Source organism: Dendrobates tinctorius, unplaced genomic scaffold, assembly GCF_039654945.1.
Source record: "Dendrobates tinctorius isolate UK_male_01 unplaced genomic scaffold, ASM3965494v1 ptg000115l, whole genome shotgun sequence".
Lineage (NCBI taxonomy): Eukaryota > Metazoa > Chordata > Amphibia > Anura > Dendrobatidae > Dendrobates > Dendrobates tinctorius.
The window spans coordinates 10,148,044-10,175,946 of record NW_027361783.1 but is presented as its reverse complement, the minus strand read 5'-3'; positions in this window follow the sequence as shown (position 1 = coordinate 10,175,946).

Here is a 27,903-nt window from a genome sequence, read left to right as displayed (position 1 = left end):
TCGCTAGTTTTTCCGCGGGAAAATCGCGGGAATTTAAAATGCGATTTTCCCGTGGAATGGAATTCCGGAATTCCCGCTGAAGTTACCGCAGGAACTCCGCAGCGTGTGCACTTAGCCTAAGGCAGAATTAGTAAGAGATGAGAGCAGACTATATCTATCTATTGCTGATAATGACAGACTGCTACAAACACAGATCTTCATTTTTGCAGTTTTGCACAAAGTCAACTGTGAATCACAAGTTGACCACATATCATGTGAACATCCTCACCTTGCACCTCAAATATCATAGATCTTAAACTTTGTGATGCTGCAATTGGCAATTTTCCATGTGGGCAATTCTCCACGTGGGCAATTTTCCACGTGGGCAATTTTCCTGTGGGGATTTTTCAGGGAACCCTTTTATGGAAGAGACACTTGTCCAATTGTTCTGATTCTTTAAGAGGTGTGTGCTTCTTAATGAATCAGGAGCACCTGACTCTATTATTTAATCTCTTCAAGACCAGTAAGGACAACCCCAGTATGCAGCAGGCCCCATATTAAAGGCAGAGGCAACACAAATGTAAAATACTGATGAAACAACCACTTAATCACCTCTCATACATGTAAGTGGTGATTGTCTAGTATTATAAATGTATGCGGACAAAGCTTGCATAGTTCACCAGTCACACAGATACATGTATTGCATAATAATACACAGAACTTGGGGTGCCTGTACCTATTGGGTGCACTTACATTATGGTGAGCTTCCCAACTGATCTGATAGTAGAGGCATGACCAGTAAGCTGTAGGAAAGACTGTTTTCACTACACATATCTGTGTGACTGGTATGCTATACAAGTCTTACCTGTGTGCATTTATAATACTGATTACAACACCCTCCATGAATAGTAGGCATGCGATTGGCTGTTTCATTAATATTTTGCACCTGTGCTGCCTCTGCCTTTGTCATGAGGCTGCTGCATCCTGTAATGCATTAGTATAGTGATCTGGTATTGGTAAATATGGATGACTTTTTCTGAATTTCTTTTAATTATATGCCCATTTTGGTGAATTAGCTATGTAGTAAAAGAAGTAGTAAGGGTTGAAGATTTGATATGGTCATTGAATTTAACTACACTATTTAATTATATGATCGTATAGTGGTATCATTGGTAATTCAATTAATAGAATCCTTGGTAATATTAGTTTCTGCATTGTTTAGTGTGCTTTGTTCAGTAACAGAATGGATCTAATGGTTAACCCTTGCATAGTGGCAATATTTGATATATCAAAGCTATATATATGCAAGATTATTTATTTATTTCAATGGCCTTCGGCTTGGTCTCTAGCCATGGCGACTTGATGGATGAACGCTCTGCAGTAATACCCATCTTGTGCATGCCTAGATAGGTCGAACAAGATCTACTCCTCCATTATCTTGATAGTATAAAGCAATTGGGCTGTTGGTATTCCTCTTCGCTTTGTTCCTTCTATTCTTCCGACCATGATGACCTTTTCCAATGATTGCTCTCTCTTCGTATAATATCATAGTAGAAAAAGACAGCAGGATGGCACTCACCTTTCTTTTGAAATGTTTCACTTAATTTCATATTAATAAAGCATAGGCAATGGCTGTCGTCCGTCTTTTTGCATTTCTCCCGTGCCATTGCCTATGCTTTATTAATATGAAATAAAGTGAATCATTTCAAGAGAACGGTGAGTGCCATCCTGCTGTCTTTTTCTACTATGATATTTCATGTTTTTTCTTCACTTGGATAGAGCACCCGTTCAGCAAGGGTTACAGGTGTCACACTGATAGCGGTTATAAGTGGCTTTGCGGGTATTTCTCTCTCAGGGACAGTGCCGGATGTTTCTTTTTTCTTTGACTGACTATCTTCGTATAATATGTCCAAAGTAAGCAAGTTGTAGCTTGGTGATCCTTGCTTCTAATCACATGTCTGGCTTGATTTGTTCTAAAATGGATTTTTTTTTCTTCTTACCACCTATGGTATTGATAACATCCTTCTCCAGCACCATATTTCGAAGGCTAAGTTTCTTTATCGCCAAGGTTTATCCACCAGACATGGATTACGGCATGGGACAGAACGAAAGTGTCATGATCCGAAGTGGATCTGACAGTTTTAAATGACCAAAGTGAACTTGTTTCCTTTGACTTGTGCCAAAGTGGTGTGATTGCCCCCTGTGGCCATTAGAATTATTACACGTGGTGTCGTTCATTCTAAGTTGCCCCGGTGGTGGTGAGTGGTATCACATTTTAGTTTTAAAGTGCACATAATTACAAAGCAAGTGTGAGGCTCTATAAAAGAGTGTCAGGTGTGCAATCAGGTGTTGGTGATATTGTGAGTCATTTTCAAGTAAGCCTGGGTGAAGGAAGGAGCTGAACATGAGTCCAGTGCAGCGCAGCCAGAGGGGTTGAGTCAGCTATGGAGTCTGCAAGGAGTGCTGGCATGGATTTGTGGAGTTCATCGTTGGTGTCTGCAAGAAGGGCTGGCATGGCGTGGTGGAGTCGCAGTTTATGGTGTCAGCAGTAAGTGCTTACATGGCTTGGTGGAGTGGCGACTATGGTGAGAGTTGCACTCAGCATGCTGGACTTGGTTGCTGAAAGCTGGACTCAAGCATGCTTGACTTCTTGGCAGAAAAGTTGGACTCGAGCATGGTGGACTTTTTGGCAGAAGCTGGACTCATTCTTGGGACTCTGTTTACTGGGCAGCTGCAACTGGTGGTGGACTCTGCTCCAAGGCTGCACTATGGTGATGGATCCGGGTATGGTGATGGATCCGGGTGGAGGAGAAGATGCATGCAGGTGGTGGGCTCTGTTGCTAGGAGCGTACGCATCAGAGCAAAGCTAAGTGGTGTTTCTCCTGTTTTGTCATCTTTCCTCATGTGTGTTTTAGTGCAGTGGTGGGATTAGTTTCCGCACCGACCAATTCCCTAGTGAGGGTTTAGGTCAGGGCGGGCTAGGGTTTTTAGGTTCTTGTGCACGCCCGGTGCGGAACCGGCATAGGGAACGTTAGGAGTGTAGGGACTCTGGCTCAGGGGAGCTCAGGAGGTCTCCACTTCCCTATTCCCTATCGCAGAGCCCACCATTGTTAATGTTTCCCAGGTTCCCATTTTATTATTTAAATTCGCCTTACTGGAGGCGGGGTTTCCAGACTTGTATATACGTGTAATGTCTAAATTCGCCAGTTATTATTATTTAAATTCGCCCCACTGGAGGCGGTGTATCCAGGGTCACGTGTGTCATATGGGTTCGCCTTGCATCCAGACACACGTGATCGTGACAGAAAGACAGGTGAGGGATATTGTTGTTTTTTTATTTTTGTTTCATTATAAGAGATGAGGGATTCAATAGAATGAGCATTAGGTGAGTATAACTGTTGTGAGTTCATTTTCCCCTTCATTACTGAGGCCCGAGGAACTCCCTCTTCTGGTAAAGAAAGGTAGTGAGCCTGATTATCAAACACCTGAGGTTGATGATGATGACTGGCTGAGTGGAGTTACTGACTGGATATAAGGCTACCGACGCCCTTCTGCCCTGCGGGTGATTTCTCTGTGGGATCCTTGGAGACCAGTCTGAATTCCTGCTCCTCTAAAGCTAAGTTTGCTGCTCGGCATTTTGCATTGGTGCTTTGACTTTGTTTTGCTTTGTTTTTCTGGATTTCTGCCATTCCCTGCTGGGTGTGCTGAATTCCTTTAGCTCTGTCTTCTGAAAATTACCTGAGTGCTGATTTAGTTTTTGAAGCCTAGCTGCTTCAGGGCCTTTTTCATATCAGCTTGTTGGCTTCTGTCTTTGATAGGGTTCTGGCAGATTGCAGACAGCAGCCTTCCTGTCCTTTCCTATCTAGGTCGTTTTGGGCCCCGTCTTTGCTCAGTCTATCTTTCTGTCTGTGTTAGTGTTTTCATCTTGCTTCACCGTCATTATATGTTGGGGGCTGCCTATTGCTTTGGGGTCTGCTCTGGGGCAGTTTAGATTTCCCCTTTCTTTCTTTAGGCCTATTTAATTCTCCGGCTGTTATCGAGGGGTCTAGGGCATCGTAGGAACCCCCCACGGCTACTGCTAGTTGTGTTGATAGGTTCAGGGGTCTGCAATCTGATAGTTGCCAACTTCTCTGGTTTTCTGGACTTAGCTTGTATTTCTGCTTTTGCCTCCTACGGTGACTCATTCATAACATATAACTGTGTTTTTTATTCTTAAACAAAAAAGTTAAAGTGTGTTTTGTTTTATTTCAAATAAAGGACTTTTTTCTGTGTCTTTATTTACCATATAACTAGGATTAGTAATGGATAAGTGTCTTATAGATGCCTTTCCATTACTAATCCATGAGCTTGATATCACCTGACAACACAAAGGTGATATCAATCCCACAAATATGAATCCCATTTTCCCCTGCTACAGGGCAAGTGGGAAGAGCCGGGCAAAGAGCCAGAATTGGCATGTCTAATAGATGTGCCTTTTCTGGGCATCTGCAGGCTGCTATTTTTAGGCTGGGGGGGCAATATCAATGGCCCATTACCAGCCTGAGAATACCAGCCCCCAGCTATTTGTTTTACCTTGGCTGGTTGTCAAAAATGGGTGGGACCCCACACCATTGTTTAAAATTATTTATTTTAATAATTAAAAAATATGGCATGGGGACACCTCTCTTCTTGATAACCAGCCTTGCTGAAGCTGTCAGCTGAAATTTGCAGCCCCCAGCTGTGAGTTTTGCCTGGCAGGTTGTCAAAAATGAAGGGGAATCCACATAGTCTTTATCTATTTATTTACAGCGCAGGCACCAGCTGATGAATACTCCCATCAGCTGCTGTCACTGTTATTAGCAGCAACAGGCCTTGGATGATGGGAGCAGTAGTATCAGCTGACACCAATGAATGAAAGTAAACCTTATACCTTTGGTCATAGCTGCGCACTCACGCTGTCTTATGACAGAGTGGGAACCACGCCTGTCTGACCGGCGGTGATGATTTTACCGCCGATCAGAAGCAGTGTTTGCCACGCTGTCAGGCATATGACAGCATGACAAACATCTGCTGTTCAAGGGGCCGAACCCGAACAGTAACACAAACTTCCGTGTTCGGTGTCCATGCCAGGACAGTAGGTGTTCTGTACGGATGCCGAACTTTACTGTTCGGGTTCGCTCATCTCTATTAAGGACCACCTGTGGAGAGCTACAGAAACACCTTAAATCATCAGTTACAGTTGTTTCAAAGAATACAAAAAGTAATGCACTCAACCTCCATTGGCCTGTACTCACCACACAAGACTCCATGCTGAACAAAAAGCATGTTCAAGCGCCTTTAAAGTTTAGACAACAACATTTAGAAAAGGGATTAACTAGCTCACCTCAGCTAGGCATCCCAGGATGCACGGTTCTGCAAGGAACAACTTATAGAAACGAAGAAAGAAAATTATCCAGCTTCCAAGCTTTCAAAAATGTATTGGATTAAAAAATAATAATAATTCCATCATGAGTGTAGATACAGCTATGCATTTCAAACATCCATTGCATTCTTTAAGAAAGCTTTGTCATTTCCTTTTTTCAGTCCAACAATTAGACAAGTCTGTGAAATACTGGGAGATTATAGTTTTGGCAGATGAGATCAAAATCGAACTCTTTGGATGCTATAAAACATAATATATTTCCAGAACAAAATGAACTGCAATTCACCCAAAAGACACCAAACCAACAGTGAATTTTGAAGGTGGGATCATCATGGAATGTGGCTGTTTTTAAGCCTACGGCAATGACAAACTTCATGTAATTTAAAGGGAGGATGATTAATAGACAAATGTACAAACACTTTCTTGATAACAATTTGCTGCAAACCACCAGGATGATGAAGATGAAACAAGGGTGGACATTTCAGCAAGAAAATGATCCAAAACACACAACCAACTTCACTCTCAACTCTCAAGAAAATAAAGCTGCCCAGCCAATCACCTGACCTAAATACATGAGAAAATTAATGGAAGGAACTAAAGTTTATAGAAAGAGCCTACGTTCATTCAGGATTTGAAGAGTGTTTGTGTGAAGAAAAGGCTAAAATCACAGCTGAACAATACATGCGACTAGTTCCTCTATACAGGAGGTGTCTTGAGGCTGTCATCACCAACAAAGGCTTTTGTACTGTATGAAGTATTGGTTAAATTGCAGTAATCCTGTTTAATGCTTTTTTCCTGTGCATTTCTCATTAATACACATAACTTAATTAATGGACATCTATGGTTTGATTTTTCTGCCTGTGATGAATTGTTACTGACATCTGGTGAAAATTTAATGTCAATAGCACATTTAGAAATACATTTACTTAGAAAATTGGTGACGTGTTTTATGCTTATTTCATCTGCTGTATGCAAGAACATATTGATAAATGGTTGGCCTTGAATAATTTTAGCATGCAAAAATAAATCCCCCTGCTATGAGAACAAGTATTTACTTTGACAAGTGAATGTGCTAAGTTATAGCAGAAAAGGTTATGTCATTCTGAAATTGTAATTAAGAAAAGTTAACCATTTCAGGTGTAGATCGGAACTTCAGTAAAACCTTTCCAAAGGCGTCTTGTTGCTGATTAGTACACATTCCCACAACTCTCATATTGTTCAGCAAAAAAGTCATTGAAATTGGATTTCAAATTATTGATCATTGGACATTTTCTCCTGATTAGGCCCATCTGATTATTATCTTTCCAAAGCTCAAAAAATGATTGAAAGATGATTATGTAAAATAAAATAATATTTATTTAACAACGTAGGTTTTTTCCTAGGCTAGGCCATCTATATATCAATACACTCTCATATATAAAAAATATGACTTTTTAAGACCTTAAATTGTTTATTATACTCATTATACTCTTTTCATATTACTACAATTGATGTGGCAATAGAGTGGGTACAGAAAGTATTCAGACCCTCTTAAATTTTTCACTCTTTGTTTCATTGCATCCATTTAGTAAATTTAAAAAGGTTCTTTTTTCTCATTAACCCCTTCACCCCCAAGGGTGGTTTGCACATTCATGACCGGGCCAATTTTTACAATTCTGACCACTGTACCTTTATGAGGTCATAACTCTGGAACGCTTCCATGGATCCCGGTGATTCTGACAATGTTTTCTCGAGACATATTGTACTTCACGTTAGTGGTAAAATTTCATTCAAATAACTTGCGTTTATTTGTGAGAAAAACAGAAATTTGGCGAAAATTTTGAAAATTTCGCAATTTTCCAAATTTGAATTTTTATGCCCTTAAATCACAGAGATAAAGCACACAAAAAACTTGATAAGTAACATTTCCCACATGTTTACTTTACATCAGCACAATTTTGGAACCAAAATTTTTTTTTGTTAGGAAGTTATAAGGGTTAAAAGTTGACCAGCGTTTTCTCATTTTTACAACACCATTTTATTTTTAGGACCACATCACATTTGAGGTCACTTTGAGGGGTCTATATGATAGAAAATACCCAAAAGTGACACCATTCTAAAATCTGCACCCCTTAAGGTGCTCAAAACCACATTCAAGAAGTTTATTAACTCTTTAGGTGCGTCACAGGAATTTTTTTGAATATTTAAAAAAAAATGAACATCTAACTTTTTTTCACAAAAAAAATACTTCAGGTTCAATTTTTTTTATTTTACCAAGGGTAACAGGAGAAATTGGACTGCAAAAGTTATTGTGCAATTTGTCCTGAGTACGCTGATACCTGATATGTGGGGGGAACGACTGTTTCGGCGCATGGCAGAGCTCAGAATGGAAGGAGCGCCGTTTGACTTTTTCAATGCAAAATTGGCTGGAATTCAGATCGGACGCCATGTCACGTTTGGAGAGTTCCTGATGTACCTAAACAGTGGAAACCCCCTACAAGTGACCCCATTTTGGAAACTAGACCCCCCAAGGAACTTATCTAGATATGTGGTGAGAACTTTGAACCCACAAGGACTTTACAGAAGTTTATAACGTACAGCGGTACAATTAAAAAATCATATTTTTTCCACAAAAATGATCTTTTCACCCCAATTTTTATTTTCCCAAGGGTAACAGGACCCTAAAAGTTATTGTGCAATTTGTCCACAGTACGCTGATATCCCACATGTGGGGGTAAACCACTATTTGGGCGCATGGCAGAGCTCGGAAGGGAAGCAGCGCAATTTGACGTTTTTGGCTGGAATTGAGATCGGACATCATGTCGCGATTGGAAAACCCCTGATGTACCAAAACAGTGGAAACCCCCCACAAATGACACCATTTTGGAAACTAGACCCCCTAAGGAACTTATCTAGATGTGTGGTGAGAACTTTGAACCCCCAAGGGCTTCACAGAAGTTTATAACATACAGCCGTACAATTAAAAAATCATATTTTTTCCACAAAAATGATCTTTTCACCCTCAATTCTTATTTTTCCAAGGGTAACAGGACCCTAAAAGTTATTGTGCAATTTGTCCTGAGTATGCTGATACCCCACATGTGGGGGTAAACCACTATTTGGGCGCATGGCAGAGCTCGGAAGGGAAGCAGCGCCATTTGACGTTTTTGGCTCGAATTGAGATCGGACACCATGTCGCGATTGGAAAACCCCTGATGTACCAAAACAGTGGAAACCCCCCACAAATGACACCATTTTGGAAACTAGACCCCCTAAGGACCTTATCTAGATGTGTGGTGAGAACTTGAACCCCCAAGGGCTTCACAGAAGTTTATAACATAAAGCTGTACAATTAAAAAATCATATTTTTTCCACGAAAATGATCTTTTCACCCTCAATTCTTATTTTTCCAAGGGTAACAGGACCCTAATAGTTATTGTGCAATTTGTCCTGAGTACGCTGATACCCCACATGTGGGGGTAAACCACTATTTGGGCGCATGGCAGAGCTCGGAAGGGAAGCAGCGCCATTTGACGTTTTTGGCTGGAATTGAGATCGGACACCATGTCGCGATTGGAAAACCCCTGATGTACTTAAACAGTGGAAACCCCCCACAAATGACACCATTTTGTAAACTAGAACCCCCAAGGAACTTATCTAGATGTGTGGTGAGCACTTTGAACCCCCCAGTGCTTCACAGAAGTTTATAACGCCCGGGGGTGAAAATAAAAAATTTGTATTTTTTCCACAAACATGATCTTTTAGTCACCATTTTTTTATTTTCCCAAGGGTACCAGGAGAAATTGGACCCCAAAAGTTGTTGTTGTCCAATTTGTCCTGAGTATGCTGATACCCCATATGTGGGAGAAAACTACTGTATGGGCACACATCGGGGCTCGGAAGGGAAGTAGTGACGTTTTGGAATGCAGACTTTGATGGAATGGTCTGCGGGTGTCATGTTGCCTTTGGAGAGCCCCTAATGTACCTAAACAGTGGAAACCCCCCACAAATGACCCCATTTTGAAAACTAGACCCCCTAAGGAACTTATCTAGATGTGATGTGAACACTTTGAACCCCCAAAGGCTTCCCAGAAGTTTATAATGCCAGGGCATGAAAATAAAAAAATCGTATTTTTTCCACAAACATGATCAATTAGTCGCCAATTTTTTTATTTTCCCAAGGGTAACAGGAAAAATTGAACCCCAAAAGTTGTTGTCCAATTTGTCCTGAGTATGCTGACACCCCATATGTGGGAGAAAACTACTGTATGGACACACGTCGGGGCTCGGAAGGGAAGTAGTGACGTTTTGGAATGCAGACTTTGATGAAATGTTCTGCGGGTGTCATGTTGCCTTTGGAGAGCCCCTAATGTACCTAAACAGTGGAAACCCCCCACAAATGACCCCATTTTGGAAACGAGACCCCCTACGGAACTTATCTAGATGTGTGGTGAGCACTTTGAACCCCCAAGGGCTTCACAGAAGTTTATAATGCCCGGGCATGAAAATAAAAAAATCGTATTTTTTCCACAAACATGATCAATTAGTCCCCAATTTTTTCATTTTCCCAAGGGTAACAGGAGAAATTGGACCCCAAAAGTTGTTGTCCAATTTGTCATGAGTACGCTGACACCCCATATGTGGGAGAAAACTACTGTATGGACACACGTCAGGGCTCGGAAGGGAAGTAGTGACGTTTTGGAATGCAGACTTTGATGGAATGGTCTGCGGGTGTCATGCTGCCTTTGGAGAGCCCCTAATGTACCTAAACAGTGGAAACCCCCACAAATGACCCCATTTTGGAAACCAGACCCCCTAAGGAACTTATCTAGATGTGTGGTGAGCACTTTGAACCCCCAAGGGCTTCACAGAAGTTTATAATGCCCGGGCATGAAAATAAAAAAATCGTATTTTTTCCACAAACATGATCAATTAGTCCCCAATTTTTTTTATTTTCCCAAGGGTAGCAGGAGAAATTGGACCCCAAAAGTTGTTGTCCAATTTGTCATGAGTGCGCTGACACCCCATATGTGGGAGAAAACTACTGTATGGACACACGTCTGGGCTCGGAAGGGAAGCAGTGACATTTTGGAATGCAGACTTTGATGGAATGGTCTGCGGGTGTCATGTGCATTTGGAGAGCCCCTGATGTACCTAAACTATTGAAACTCCCCACAAGTGACCCCATTTTTGACACTAGGCCCCCCACGGAACTTATCTAGATGTGTGGTGAGCACTTTGAACCCCCAAGTGCTTCACAGAAGTTTATAACACTCGGGCGGGAAAATAAAAAAATCATTTTTTTCCACAAAAATGATATTTTTGCCCCCAATTTTTTATTTTCCTAAGGGTAACAGGAGAAATTGGACCCCAAAAATTTTTTTGCAATTTGACCTGAGTAGGCTGATACCCTACATGTGGGGGTAAAACACTGTTTGGGCGCATGGCAGAGCTTGGAAGGGAAGGAGCACCATTTGACTTTTTCAACTCAGAATTGGCTGGAATTGAGATCAGACGTCATGTTGTATTTGGAGAGCCCCTGATGTGCCCAAACAGTGGAAACCCCCAATTCTAAGTCCAACCCGAACCCCAACACACCCCTAACCCTAATCTCAGCCCTAACCCTAACCCTAACCCTAGCCCTAACCCTACCCTTATCCTAACCCTAGCCCTAACCCTAACCCTAATGGAAAAATGGAAATAAATACATTTTTTTATTTTATTATTTTTCCCTAACTAAGGGGGTGATAACGGGGGGTTTGATTTACTATTTATGGTGGTTTTTATGTTTGGCGGCTGTCACACGCTAAAAGACGCTTTTTATTGTAAAAATAGTTTTTGCATCACCACATATTGAGAGCTCTAATTTTTCCGTATTTTGACCCACTGAGTGATGTGAGGTCTTATTTTTTGCGGGACGAGTTGACGTTTTTATCGGTACCATTTTCGGGCATGTGACATTTTTTGATCGCTTTTTATTCCGATTTTTGGGACGCAGAATGAACAAAAACCAGTATTTCATGAATTTCTTTTGGGGGCGTGCGTTTACACCGTTCCGCGTGCAATAAAATTGATAAAGCGGTTTTATTCTTCGGGTCAGTACGGTTACAGCGATACCTTATTTAGGTCGTTTTTTTATGTTTTGTCGGTTTTATGCAATGAAAACTATTTTATATAAAAAATACTTATTTTTGCATCGCTTTATTCTGCAAGCTATAACTTTTTATTTTTTTGCGGATGATGCTGTGTGGTGGCTCGTTTTTTGCGGGACAAGATGACGTTTTCAGCGGTACCATGGATATTTATATACGTCTTTTTGATTGCGCGTTATTACACTTTTTGTTTGGCGGTATGATAATAAATCATTATTTTTTGCTTCGTTTTTTCTTTTTATTTTTTAAGGGGTTCGCTAAAGGTGTTAACTAATGGGACAGTTTTATAGGGCGGGTCGTTACGGACGTGGCGATACCTAATATGTGTACTTTTATTGTTTTGGTTTTTTTTATTTCTAAAAAATGGATTTATTTGGGGGAATATTTTTTTTTTTTTTTTCTAATTTATTTGGCGATTTTTTTAAATTTACTTTAACACTTTTTTTATTTTTTTTTTTACTTTATTAAATAGTACCAGATGGGACATCACTGTCCTGTGACAGATCAGCAATCTGTCACAGGCACTGCCGAAGGCTTCCTCATGCCTGCGCTTTGCAGGCACTGAGGAAGCCAGCTTCCTGCAGGCCCCCGAAGGCCCCTGTCGCCATCTTGGATTCGGGGGCCTGCAGGAAAGGAGCCCCCGGCAGCAGCGCTGCACATTGCGCTGCCGTGGGGGGGCTCAGGGAAGCAAGGAGGGAGCCCCCTCCCTGCCGATGCTTCCCTTTAACTCCCGGTACACCGCGATCGTGTTTGATCGCGGTGTACAAGGGGTTAATGTGTCGGGGGCGGTCCGTGACCGCCCCTGACACATTGTGCCGGGTGTGATAATCAGCTGACACCCGGCCGCGATCAGCGGCGCTCACCACATGGGCGCCGCTGATCGCGTTTGACGTACTATCCCGTCCATGGGCATAGGGGCCCGGGTCCCATGAACGGGATAGTACGTCTCATGTCAGGAAGGGGTTAATGTACATTCTGCACCCCATCTTCACTGAAAAAAATAGAAATGTAGAAATTTTTGCAAATTTAATAAAAAAGAAAAGCTGAAATATCACATGGTCATAAGTATTCAGACCCTTTGCTCAGACACTCAAATTTAAGTCATATGCTGTCCATTTCCTTGTGATCCTCCTTGAGACGGTTCTTCTCCTACATTGGAGTCCAGCTGTTTTTTTAATTAAACTGGAAGGACTTGATTTGTAAAGGCACACACCTGTCTATATAAGACGCTCACAGTGCATGTCAGACCAAATGAGAATCATGAGGTCAAAGGAACTGGCCAAGGAGCTCAGAGGCAGAATTGTAGCAAGACACAAATCTGGAATTTCTGCAGTACTCAAGGTTCACAGTACACAGTGGCTTCCATAATCCTTAAATGGGAGAAGTTTGGGGCCACCAGAAGTCTTCCTAGACCTAGCCATCCAGCCAAGCTGAGTAATCGTGGGAGAAGAGCCTTGGTGAGAGAGGTAAAGAAGAACCCCAATATCACTGTGGCTGAGCTCCACAGATGCAGTAGGGAGATGGGAGAAAGTTCCACAAAGTCAACTATCACTGCAGCCCTCCACCAGTCAGGCAGAGTGGCTCGACAGAAGCCTATCCTAAGTGCAAGACGTATGAAAGCCCAATAGAGTTTGCTAAAAAACACATGAAGGACTCACAGACTATGAGAAATAAGATTCTCTGGTCTGATGAGACGAAAATAAAACTTTTTGGTGATAATTCTAACCTGTATGTGAGGAGAAAATCAGGCACTGCTCATCACCTGCCTAATACAATCCCAACAGTGAAACATGGTGGTGGCAGTATCATGCAATGGGGGTGTTTTTCAGCTGCAGGGAAAGGACAACTGGTTGCAATTGAAGGAAACATGAATGCAGCCTAGTACAGAGATATCCTGGAAGAAACTTCTTCCAGAGTGCTCTGGACCTCAGACTTGGCCGAAGGCTCACCTACCAACAAGACAATGACCTTAAGCACACAGCTAAAATAACAAAGGAGTGGCTTCAGAACATCTCTGTGACCATTCTTGACTGGCCTAGCCAGAGCCCTGACCTAAACCCAATTTAGGGAGACATGAAAATGGCTGTCCACCAACGTTCACCATCCAACCTGATGGAACTGGACAGGATCTGCAATGAAGAATGGCCGAGGATCCCCAAATCCAGGTGTGAAATTTTTTTTACATCATTCCCAAGAAGACTCATGACTGTACTAGCTCAAAAGGCTGCTTCTATTCAATACTGTGCATAGGGTCTGAATACTTAGAGAAGAAAAAAAAGCCTGCGGTTTTTAGAGGTGCAGACCCTTTAAAAGCGCAGGCCACGTATGTGCAAGGGTGCGCGCATGCAGCGTTCATTACCTGAACAGCTGCAGCGCGCGTCTCGATCGATACTGGCAAGTGTGCGTCCGCGTATGACGTCAGTGTCATGTGACGGGCGCACACATTTACCGCTGGCTTCTGCTATGTCGGCAGCCATTTTAGTATGAGCACGCCCACCTGCAGAGGAGGACGCCGCCAGGAGCGCATGCAGGTAAGAGCAATGTTTTTTTTCTTCTCTCTCTCTCTGGTAAGGGCTAAGGATGGATATATATATGGGGAAGGGGGCCAGGATGGATATATATACGGGGAAGGGGGCCAGGATGGATATATATATGGAGGAAAGGGGCCAGGATTGATATATATACGGGGGGAAGGGTGCCATGATGGATATATATATGGAGAAAGGGGCCCAGGATGGATATATATATATATGGGGGAAGGGGGCCAGGATGGATAAATATATATGGAGGAAGGGGTCCAGGATGGATATATATACGAGGGAAGGGGGCCAAGATGGATATATATATATATGGGGGAAGCTGGCCAGGATGAATATATATACGGTGGAAGGGGGCCAGGATGGATATATATGGGGAAGGAGGCCAGGATGGATACACATACGGGGGAAGGGGGACAGGATGGATACATATACGGGAGGAAGGGGGCCAGGATGGATGCACATATGGGGAAAGGGACAAAGGATGGATATATAAATACGGGGGAAGGGTGCCAGGATTGATATATATACAGGGGAAGGGGGCCAGGATGGATATATATATGGAGGAACGGGGCCAGGATGGATATACACAGGGAATGGGGGCCAGGATGGATTCATATACGGGGGTAAGGGGGTCAGGATGGATGCACATATGGGGGAAGGGACCAGGATGGATATACAGTTGTGGCCAAAAATATTGACACCCCTGCAATTCTGTCAGATAATACTCAGTTTCTTCCTGAAAATGATTGCAAACACAAATTCTTTGGTATTATTATCTTCATTTAATTTGTTTTAAATAAAAAACACAAAAGTGAATGAAGCAAAAAGCAAAACATTGATCATTTCACACAAAACTCCAAAATTGGGACAGACAAAAGTATTGGCACCCTCAGCCTAATACTTGGTTGCACAACCTTTAGCCAAAATAACTGCGACCAACCGCTTCCGGTAACCATCAATGAGTTTCTTACAATGCTCTGCTGGAATTTTAGACCATTCTTCTTTGGCAAACTGCTCCAGGTCCCTGATATTTGAAGGGTGCCTTCTCCAAACTGCCATTTTTAGATCTCTCCACAGGTGTTCTATGGGATTCAGGTCTGGGCTCATTGCTGGCCACCTTAGAAGTCTCCAGTGCTTTCTCTCAAACCATTTTCTAGTGCTTTTTGAAGTGTGTTTTGGGTCATTGTCCTGCTGGAAGACCCATGACCTCTGAGGGAGACCCAGCTTTCTCACACTGGGCCCTACATTATGCTGCAAAATTTGTTGGTACAAAATTCAAAAAAGGAGGAACAACGAGTATATATAGCCAAAAATACAGAGAAAAATTGTATTTATCAAAAGTTAGGAAGGAAGCGATACCTTGTGTACGCGAAACGCGCGTCGGGGTATATGACCAAGGTCTAGACGGGACTCTATGCATACAATTATGGGTAACTATTTTGTATCACTTCTTTTATAAACCTTTCTTTCACCGTGCACAGAATTATACACTTGTAGAGGCGCTAATTTGTGTCTATGGGAGGTTGTTTACCTAGCGGTATAGGAATTGTATGCTTTGGGGAAGTTTGTACTGTTTAATCCCTATCGCTGGATAACATGTGTTTCTAAACCACCTTTAACTCTTAATATGATCTTTCTTGAATGGTGCATGTGTTATTTATATTTTGGGTCCCGTTTTTCCTGGTCATTTTATTGACCCATGGAGTTAGTCACATGACATTTATGTATGCCCATGCATGTTCGTTAACATATGATGTTTGTATTACATATATTTATTAAAATATAACTTTTGATAAATACAATTTTTCTCTGTATTTTTGGCTATTTATACTCGTTGTTCCTCCTTTTTTGAAGCATGATATTGAGTCGCCTTATAGCATGGACATTTGATATCTTTTGCTGGTGTTTCTATTTACAAAATTTGTTGGTAGTCTTCAGACTTCATAATGCCATGCACCTGGTCAAGCAGTCCAGTGCCAGAGGCAGCAAAGCAACCCCAAAACATCAGGGAACCTCCACCATGTTTGACTGTAGGGACCATGTTCTTTTCTTTGAATGCCTCTTTTTTTCTCTATGTTGATGCCTTTGCCCAAAAAGCTCTACTTTTGTCTCATTTGATCAGAGAGCATTCTTCCAAAACGTTTTAGGCTTTTTCAGGTAAGTTTTGGCAAACTCCAGCCTGGCTTTTTTATGTCTCGGGGTAAGAAGTGGGGTCTTCCTGGGTCTCCTCCCATAAAGTCCCTTTTCATTCAGACGCCGACGGATAGTACGGGTTGACACTGTTATACCCTCGGACTGCAGGGCAGCTTGAACTTGTTTGGATGTTAGCCGAGGTTCTTTATCCAACATCCGCACAATCTTGCGTTGAAATCTCTTGTCAATTTTCATTTTCCGTCCACATCTAGGGAGGTTAGCCACAGTGCCATGGGTTTTAAACTTCTTGATGACACTGCGCACGGTAGACACAGGAACATTCAGGTCTTTGGAGATGGACTTGTAGCCTTGAGATTGCTCATGCTTCCTCAAAATTTGGTTTCTCAAGACCTCAGACAGTTCTTTGGTCTTCTTTCTTTTCTCCATGCTCAATGTGGTACACACAAGGACACAGGACAGAGGTTGAGTCAACTTTAATCCATGTCAACTGGCTGCAAGTGTGATTTAGTTATTGCCAACACCTATTAGGTGCCACAGGTAAGTTACAGGTGCTGTTAATTACACAAATCAGAGAAGCATCACATGATTTTTTGAACAGTGCCAATACTTTTGTCCACCCTCTTTTTTATGTTTGGTGTGGAATTATATCAAATTTGGCTTTTTTTTCATTTTAGACAAATTAAATGAAGATAATAATACCAAAGAATTTGTGTTTGCAATCATTTTCAGGAAGAAACTGAGTATTATCTGACAGAATTGCAGGGGTGTCAATACTTTTGGCCACAACTGTATATATACGGGGGAAGGGGGCCAGGATGGATACATACAGAGGAAGGGGGCCAGGATGGATATATATAAGGGGGAAGGGGGCCAGGATAGATATATGTATGGGGGAACGGGGCCAGGATGGATATATACAGGGGAAGGGAGCCAGGATGGATGTATATATACGGGGAAGGGGGCAAGGATGGATATATATATGGGGGAAGGGGCCAAGACGGATATATATGTATATATATGGGAAGTGCCCAGGATGCATATATATGGGGGAAGGGGGCCAGGATGGATATATATATGGGGGAAGGGGGCCAGGATGGATACACATATGGGGGAAGGGGGCCAGGATGGATACATATATGGGGGAAGGGGGCCAGGATGGATACACATACGGGGGAAGGGGGCCAAGATGGATACACATATGGGGGAAGGGGGCCAGGATGGATACATATATGGGGGAAGGGGGCCAGGATTGATACACATATGGGGGGAAGGGGGCCAGAATGGATACACATGGTGGGAAGGGGGCCAGGATGGATACACATATGGGAAAGGGGGCCAGGATGGATACACATACAGGGAAGGGGGCCAGGATGGATACACATAAGGGGGGAAGGGGGCCAGGATGGATACACATATGGGGCTGGCCAGGATGGATACACATATGAGGGTGGCCAGGATGGATACACATATGGGGTGGCCAGGATGGATACACATATGAGGGGCCAGGATGGATACACATGTAGGCCAGGGGCAGGACAAGGGACATATGTGGGCCAGTATGTATAGCTGGGGAAGTGGGATAGATATCTGGGGGCCAGGCAGTACAAGGGACATAGTGGACCAGGCTGGGGTATATTATAAAAAAGGGGACAAGGCTGGGGCATATTATAAAATAAAGGGAGCCAGGCTGGTGCATAATATAAAATATAGGGGGCCAGGCTGGGTGAGATTATTAAATAAGGGGGGCCAGGAAGAGGGACGTAATTACTGTTTGAGGGCCAGAATGAGGAATATGCTATATTAGTTTATGGTGACAAGTGGGGAACATAATTTCTTTAGGGTCCAATTAGGGTCATTATTACTACTGTAATATAATTTACTTTTTAGGAAACAGTTTCCATGGAGGGAACAAAAGGGAGGTCCTGTTACTGTGCAGGACAGTGCTATGTCGCTTTTCTTCTTCATCTGGCGTAGTGTAGAAATCAGGAAAAAAGTGGGGAATGTGCTCTGAAAGCTATCAGCTATTGATGACTGTTATGTTTTGCAGAGACGAGTCTTGGCTGGAAGACGTGATGGTGTTCTGTGCTGGTTGAAGAAGAAAAGCGAAGATGAAGGACTTCAACTACAGATGTCGCTGGTGAGTCAGTGTATTACATGTACACACACACTATGTACTGTGTACAGAGCTCCTATGTATAATGTCACTGGTAGAGTTGAGCGACTTTTGGTTTTTTAGGGTCGCGTTTCGTTTCGTGAAACCCGACTTTTCCAAAAGTCGGGTCGAGCAAGATCGTCCGATTATAGGGAAAAGTCGGGGTCGTCCCGAAACACGAAACCCAATGTAAGTCAATGGGGAATAAAAGTCGTCAGTGAGAGGAGGACAGGAAACACACCTACAGTGCCCATTTGAATGCCAAAAGCATCAATTCTTCTTTCTTAAGCTTGTCAACCTTAATTAACTTCATATTACAAGTTACGCACTGAAAAATGGGGGTTATTTGGCTACAAACTGTGGGGGGGGAGGGCTGGCTCCAGGTTTTCATGTGCCCTGGGCGAAAGAGCGCCCCTTTAACACATACCACAACTCATCATGCTCCGATACGGCAGAGAAATAGCGGTATAGTACAATGAAAAATACCTCACTTTTTACATCTCATGACGAGGCCCATCTATTTCTCCATACAGAATCATTGGTCCCATATAATGTTTGAAACAGTATATGATGAGCTCCACATAATGCTACAGTATATGTTGGTCCCCATGGATGAAGCTCCACTGTCTTATGGGCCCAAATAATGCTCCAAACATAATGGGCCCCATTTCTAATGCTCTAGTGTATAATGGGCCCTGTAAATGCTGCTCCAGTGTCTGATGTCCACCTTTGGAATGTTCCAGTGTATGGTGGGCCCCATCTATCATTCTCCAGAGTATAGTGCTCCCCAAAAATTGCTGTCCCAACATTGAAAACAATCAAATAAGTCTCCTCGCCAGGGAATCCCTGTACTTGTCTGGACAGGTGCTGTAGCTTGCTTAACAGCTCGCCAGCCGTTCTCACGCCCAGTATGGATTGCACGTGATTGCACAAAGGTTAGAAAGGGTACCGTATCCCTGGATAACATGTATGGATAGCGTACACATTCAAAATATATGTCTCAGGAGGCAGGCTCAGACGGTGTCAGGCCCAGTATGGATTGCACGTGATTGCACAAAGGTTAGAAAGGGTACCGTATCCCTGGATAACATGTATGGATAGCGTACACATTCAAAATATATGTCTCAGGAGGCAGGCTCAGACGCTGTCAGGCACAGTATGGATTGCACATGATTGCACAAAGGTTAGAAAGGGTACCGTATCCCCGGATAACATGTATGGATAGCGTACACATTCAAAATATATGTCTATACAGCATGAGGCAGGCTCAGACGGTGTTAGGCCCAGTATGGATTGCACGTCATTGCACAAAGGTTAGAAAGGGTACCGTATCCCCGGATAACATGTATGGATAGCGTACACATTCAAAATATATGTCTATACAGCATGAGGCAGGCTCAGACGGTGTTAGGCCCAGTATGGATTGCACGTCATTGCACAAAGGTTAGAAAGGGTACCGTATCCCTGGATAACATGTATGGATAGCGTACACATTCAAAATATATGTCTCAGGAGGCAGGCTCAGACGGTGTCAGGCACAGTATGGATTGCACATGATTGCACAAAGGTTAGAAAGGGTACCGTATCCCCGGAAAACATGTATGGATAGCGTACACATTCAAAATATATGTCTATACAGCATGAGGCAGGCTCAGACGGTGTTAGGCCCAGTATGGATTGCACGTCATTGCACAAAGGTTAGAAAGGGTACCGTATCCCCGGATAACATGTATGGATAGCGAACACATTCAAAATATATGTCTATACAGCATGAGGCAGGCTCAGACGGTGTTAGGCCCAGTATGGATTGCACGTCATTGCACAAAGGTTAGAAAGGGTACCGTATCCCTGGATAACATGTATGGATAGCGTACACATTCAAAATATATGTATCAGGAGGCAGGCTCAGACGGTGTCAGGCACAGTATGGATTGCACATGATTGCACAAAGGTTAGAAAGGGTACCGTATCCCCGGATAACATGTATGGATAGCGTACACATTCAAAATATATGTCTATACAGCATGAGGCAGGCTCAGACGGTGTTAGGCCCAGTATGGATTGCACGTCATTGCACAAAGGTTAGAAAGGGTACCGTATCCCTGGATAACATGTATGGATAGCGTACACATTCAAAATATATGTCTCAGGAGGCAGGCTCAGACGGTGTCAGGCACAGTATGGATTGCACATGATTGCACAAAGGTTAGAAAGGGTACCGTATCCCCGGATAACATGTATGGATAGCGTACACATTCAAAATATACAGTGGGGAAAAAAAGTATTTAGTCAGTCAGCAATAGTGCAAGTTCCACCACTTAAAAAGATGAGAGGCGTCTGTAATTTACATCATAGGTAGACCTCAACTATGGGAGACAAACTGAGAAAAAAAAATCCAGAAAATCACATTGTGTGTTTTTTTTCATTTTATTTGCATGTTATGGTGGAAAATAAGTATTTGGTCAGAAACAAGCAATCAAGATTTCTGGCTCTCACAGACCTGTAACTTCTTCTTTAAGAGTCTCCTCTTTCCTCCACTCATTACCTGTAGTAATGGCACCTGTTTAAACTTGTTATCAGTATAAAAAGACACCTGTGCACACCCTCAAACAGTCTGACTCCAAACTCCACTATGGTGAAGACCAAAGAGCTGTCAAAGGACACCAGAAACAAAATTGTAGCCCTGCACCAGGCTGGGAAGACTGAATCTGCAATAGCCAACCAGCTTGGAGTGAAGAAATCAACTGTGGGAGCAATAATTAGAAAATGGAAGACATACAAGACCACTGATAATCTCCCTCGATCTGGTGCTCCACGCAAAATCCCACCCCGTGGGGTCAGAATGATCACAAGAACGGTGAGCAAAAATCCCAGAACCATGCGGGGGGACCTGCAGAGAGCTGGGACCAATGTAACAAGGCCTACCATAAGTAACACACTACGCCACCATGGACTCAGATCCTGCAGTGCCAGACGTGTCCCACTGCTTAAGCCTGTACATGTCCGGGCCCGTCTGAAGTTTGCTAGAGAGCATTTGGATGATCCAGAGGAGTTTTGGGAGAATGTCCTATGGTCTGATGAAACCAAACTGGAACTGTTTGGTAGAAACACAACTTGCCGTGTTTGGAGGAAAAAGAATACTGAGTTGCATCCATCAAACACCATACCTACTGTAAAGCATGGTGGTGGAAATATCATGCTTTGGGGCTGTTTCTCTGCAAAGGGGCCAGGACGACTGATCCGGGTACATGAAAGAATGAATGGGGCCATGTATCGTGAGATTTTGAGTGCAAACCTCCTTCCATCAGCAAGGGCATTGAAGATGAAACGTGGCTGGGTCTTTCAACATGACAATGATCCAAAGCACACCGCCAGGGCAACGAAGGAGTGGCTTCGTAAGAAGCATTTCAAGGTCCTGGAGTGGCCTAGCCAGTCTCCAGATCTCAACCCTATAGAAAACCTTTGGAGGGAGTTGAAAGTCCGTGTTGCCAAGCGAAAAGCCAAAAACATCACTACTCTAGAGGAGATCTGCATGGAGGAATGGGCCAACATACCAACAACAGTGTGTGGCAACCTTGTGAAGACTTACAGAAAACGTTTGACCTCTGTCATTGCCAACAAAGGAAATATCACAAAGTATTGAGATGACATTTTGTTTCTGACCAAATACTTATTTTCCACCATAATATGCAAATAAAATGAAAATAAAACAGACAATGTGATTTTCTGGATTTTTTTTTCTCAGTTTGTCTCCCATAGTTGAGGTCTACCTATGATGTAAATTACAGACGCCTCTCATCTTTTTAAGTGGTGGAACTTGCACTATTGCTGACTGACTAAATACTTTTTTTCCCCACTGTATGTCTATACAGCATGAGGCAGGCTCAGACGGTGTTAGGCCCAGTATGGATTGCACGTCATTGCACAAAGGTTAGAAAGGGTACCGTATCCCCGGATAACATGTATGGATAGCGTACACATTCAAAATATATGTCTATACAGCATGAGGCAGGCTCAGACGGTGTTAGGCCCAGCATGGATTGCACGTCATTGCACAAAGGTTAGAAAGGGTACCGTATCCACGGATAACATGTATGGATAGCGTACACATTCAAAATATATGTCTCAGGAGGCAGGCTCAGACGGTGTCAGGCACAGTATGGATTTGACGGCCCAGATTACACAGAGGAGGAGCAGGGAGAGGTAAAGATTGCAAATGCTGGGGCCCTGCCCAAGCAAGGGGGGCCCACTCGTGGGCGTCGGTACTGGCACTGGGCCCCTCATAGTACAGCGGTGTGTCTGACGGCGGGTGTGCCCCACCGCCGTCAGAGACACTTGATTGCACTATGAGGGACCCTGTGCCAGTACCCGCGCCCAAGAGTCGGCCTACCCACCTGTCCAGGGCAACGGCACTCGCACGGTGTCGTGCGGTAGGTGGTGACCCCGGCCATGGGGGGGGAGGCAGCACAGTTAGGGAGTTTTAGAAAGTGGCATATGTTGATGTTGGACATTCAGCTGATGCAAAAGGCGAAATAGGTGAAGTACCAGGAAGAGGTGGACCAAAGCAAGCCATTTTTCTGTCACCCTATGTGTCATCAGGGGAAGGTGGGACAAAATCCTTGGAAACCCATGCGTGGTTCATTTTAATGAAGGTTAGATCATCCACATTTTGGGTTGACAGACGGGTCCTTTTTTCTGTCAGGATTGATCCAGCTGCACTGAAGACTCTTTCCGATAGCACACTTGCAGCTGGGCAAGCGAGCTCCTGTAAGGCATATTGGGCCAATTCAGGCCAGGTGTCCAGTTTAGCGGCCCAATAGTCAAAGGGGAATGACCTGTGTGGGAGAACATCGATATGGGAGGAAAAGTAGTTTGTAACCATAGTTGACAACTGCTGTCTCCTGTCACTTTCCATCGATGCAGTATTACCAGTTGTGTGAGCGGTATTTGAAAAATCAGTCCACAACATTGTCATGAAACCCCTGTCTCCAACGCCACTTCTGCTGTGTGCACCACGAACACCTCTGCCAAGCTGCCCCCGGCCCGTATGGCTCGTGTGAGAACCATCACCGCTGCTGTGTGCTGGGAATGCCTCAAGCAACCGATTTACCAGAGTTGCTTGTTTATTAGCCAATATTAGGTCAAGGTTCTCCTGTGGCATGATGTTTTGTAATTTGCCTTTATAGCGTGCATCCAGGATGCTGGCCAACCAGTAGTCTTCATCGTTCATCATTTTGGCAATGCGGGGGTCCCTTTTTAGGATCCGCAAGGCATAATCTGACATGTGGGCCAATGTTCCCGGTGTCAATGATGCACTGCAAGTGCTGGGTGGAGGAGCACTTTCTGGCAAATCCACATCCCTCCAGTCACGCACAAACCCTGTACCAGACCTTGCCACGCCAACATTTTCACTTGCCCCACGAGATGCATCCTCCTCCCCTAAGTAATCATCACCATCATCCTCCTCCTCCTCCTCTTCTTCCTCCACTTCGTCCAGGAGAGGTCCCTGAGCAGACAATGGCTGAATGTCATCAAGGATTCCCTCCTCCTCTTCCTCCTCATCAACATTGGCTGCAGACGCCTGCTCCTTAAGGTGCGTCAAAGTTTGCATGAGCAGACGCATAAGTGGGATGCTCATGCTTAGGATGGCGTCGTCTGCGCTTACCAGCCGTGTGCATTCCTCAAAACACTGAAGGACTTTACAAAGGTCTTTCAACTTCGACCACTGCACGCCTGTCAACTCCATGTCTGCTCTCAAAGTGCCTGGCCGTGTATCCTCCCACAAATGCATTATGGGCTGCCTCTGCTCGCACAGCCGCTCCACCATGTGCAGGGTGGAGTTCCACCTTGTTGCAATGTCGATAATGAGGCGGTAGTTGGGAAGGTGGAGCAATCGCTGCAGCTTCTGCATACGAACGGAGTGTACAGGCGACCGGCGGATGTGCGCGCACAGTCTTCGCACCTTCTGGAGCAGGGCTGTTAACTCCGGATAATTTTTGAGGAAGCACTGCACCACCAGGTTCAAGGTGTGAGCCAAGCAAGGTATGTGGCTGAGTTTTGAAAGGGCTATGGCTGCCACAAAATTACGGCCGTTATCACTAACTACCTTGCCTGCCTCAAGATGTACACTGCCCAGCCATGACTCAGTTTGTCGCTTCAAGTACTCGGCCAGCACCTCGGCGGTGTGTCTGTCGCCCAAACACATCATCTGCAACACAGCCTGCTGACGCTTTCCACTAGCTGCTCGATAGGGGGACACATCGTGTGCAACAGTGGCAGCTGCAGATGGAGTGCTCGTACGACTGCGCTCTGTGGACGAGCTGTCGCTTCTGGAGGAGGAGGAGGAGGAGGAGGGTCGAACGCCTACAGCCAACTGTTTCCTAGACCGTGGGCTAGGCAGCACTGTCCCACCACCGCTGTCCCCTGTGGACCCTGCATCCACCACATTAACCCAGTGCGCAGTGATGGACACGTAACGGCCCTGGCCATGCCGACTGGACCATGCATCAGTTGTGAGGTGCACCTTTCCGCTCACTGACTGCTTGAGTGCATGGACAATGCGGTCTTTCACATGATGGTGGAGGGCTGGGATGGCTTTGCGAGAGAAGAAGTGGCGACTGGGTAGGTCATAGCGTGGTACTGCATAGGCCATGAGTTCGCGGAAAGCTGTGCTTTCCACCAACCGAAAGGGCTTCATCTCAAACGAGATTAGTTTGGCAATGTGGGCGTTCAAACCCAGTGTACGCGGATGAGAGACTGAGTACTTTCTTGACCTACTCATAGTGTCTGGGAGGGTGAGCTGGACTTGAGAGCTGCATATGGTGGAAGTAGCGGTGGACAGGGCGGACTGAGAGAGGGTTGATGATGGTGATGGAGTTGGTGTTCTTTCTGATGGCCTAGAATCAGTCTTTCGTTGATATAACAGTGGGATTCCCTGACTGCTGTGGCCTTGCAACGACACCTCAACATTTGCTGCTGTGCTAACCGGTGGGCTTACAGTGGGGGAAACAATGTAGCGTTGCTGACTACCTTCGTTGTGATCAGTTGCACATGTGGCACTTGAGGTTTGGTGTTGTGTCCACGCTTGCAAGTGCATGCTGGTTAAATGTCTAAGCATGCAACTGGTATTCAAATTTTTCAGATTTTTCCCTCGGCTAAAGGTCTTTGCGCACTTCTTACAGATAACCTTGGCCTGATCATGAGGATTTTGTTCAAAAAAGTGCCACACTGCACTCTTCCTACTTTGGCAGACACGCTGTGATCTTTTGACCCTCTGGACAAGCTGTCCAGCAACTCTTTTGATGTTTGGAACCTGTCTTTGGAGTGCTCCGGGCCTGCCAGATAACAGCTGTTGCGATGTCGATGTCTGCTGTGGATGCTCCTCATCTGAGCTATTGGAAGCAGCACCCTCTTCCCCCAATGGATGCCAATCTGGGTCAACAACTGGGTCATCCATCACCTCCTCTTCTATGTCATGTGCACCTTCCTCTGTGTCACCGTGTATGGTGGTATAGTGTGCGGGAAGGGGCACCTGAGTCTCATCAGGGTCAGAATCTGGCTCTGTACACTGCGAGGACAATGTAGTGCTCTGAGTGAATGTACCAGCAGAATCATCCATCAGCGGCTGTGCATCAGTGCACTCCATGTCAGATTCATCTTGGCCTGGGTAATTCACCATTTGACTTGATAATCCAGGCATGGTATGTGAAAACAGCTCCATGGAGTAATCAGTAGGATGGCCTGCGTCATCCTTCAATCTTGGTTGGGGTGAAGGACACAAGGAAAGGTGTGGTTCATGAACATGAGCCTCCAATGACGACTCAGTGCTTTTACTTTTTACAACTGAAGAAGAGGAGGCGATAGAGCTGGAGGCTGAGTCAGCAATGTAAGACAAAACTTTTTCCTGATGCTCTGCCTTTAAAAGCGGTTTGCCAACTCCTAGAAAACTAAGCGTTCGAGGCCTTATGTAGCCAGACGATGACGCAGGGTCAGCACCTCCTGCATTCCGTCCTATTTTGCTCTTGCCACTACCATCAGATCCACCACCAACACGATCATCACCAGCTGCCAACCCCCGCCCAATTCCACGGCCTCTTCCACCAGCCTTCCTCATTTTTGGTAGAAATGTAGACAAAATCCAACAAACTATATAGTAATGTAAAACAAGGTACAAGGTGTCTATAGGACAGGGGAGATTTAGAATTTCTGCACACACTTGTGGACAGTGGACACTTTTGGATTGTGTGAGGCCCACTGATATCTGAGCGCTATGTGACACGCTCGATGGCACAGCTGCCTGTGACCAAAGTGACGAGAGGATAATGGAGATTTTGATTCTCTGCGTATACTTTTGGACACTGGACACTTGTAGATTGTGTGAGGCCTACTGAAATCTGAGCGCTATGTGACACGCTCGATGGCACAGCTGCCTGTGACCAAAGTGACGAGAGGATAATGGAGATTTTGAATCTCTGCGTACACTTTTGGACACTGGACACTTGTGGATTGTGTGAGGCCCACTGATATCTGAGCGCTATGTGACACGCTCGATGGCACAGCTGCCTGTGACCAAAGTGACGAGAGGATAATGGAGATTTTGATTCTCTGCGTACACTTTTGGACACTGGACACTTGTGGATTGTGTGAGGCCCACTGATATCTGAGCGCTATGTGACACGCTCGATGGCACAGCTGCCTGTGACCAAAGTGACGAGAGGATAATGGAGATTTTGATTCTCTGCGTACACTTTTGGACACTGGACACTTGTAGATTGTGTGAGGCCTACTGATATCTGAGCGCAATGTGACACGCTCGATGGCACAGCTGCCTGTGACCAAAGTGACGAGAGGATAATGGAGATTTTGAATCTCTGCGTACACTTTTGGACACTGGACACTTGTGGATTGTGTGAGGCCCACTGATATCTGAGCGCTATGTGACACGCTCGATGGCACAGCTGCCTGTGACCAAAGTGACGAGAGGATAATGGAGATTTTGATTCTCTGCGTACACTTTTGGACACTGGACACTTGTAGATTGTGTGAGGCCTACTGATATCTGAGCGCTATGTGACACGCTCGATGGCACAGCTGCCTGTGACCAAAGTGACGAGAGGATAATGGAGATTTTGATTCTCTGCGTACACTTTTGGACACTGGACACTTGTAGATTGTGTGAGGCCTACTGATATCTGAGCGCTATGTGACACGCTCGATGGCACAGCTGCCTGTGACCAAAGTGATGAGAGGATAATGGAGATTTTGAATCTCTGCGTACACTTTTGGACACAGGACACTTGTAGATTGTGTGAGGCCTACTGATATCTGAGCGCTATGTGACACGCTCGATGGCACAGCTGCCTGTGACCAAAGTGACGAGAGGATAATGGAGATTTTGAATCTCTGCATACACTTTTGGACACTGGACACTTGTAGATTGTGTGAGGCCCACTGATATCTGAGCGCTATGTGACACGCTCGATGGCACAGCTGCCTGTGACCAAAGTGACGAGAGGATAATGGAGATTTTGAATCTCTGCGTACACT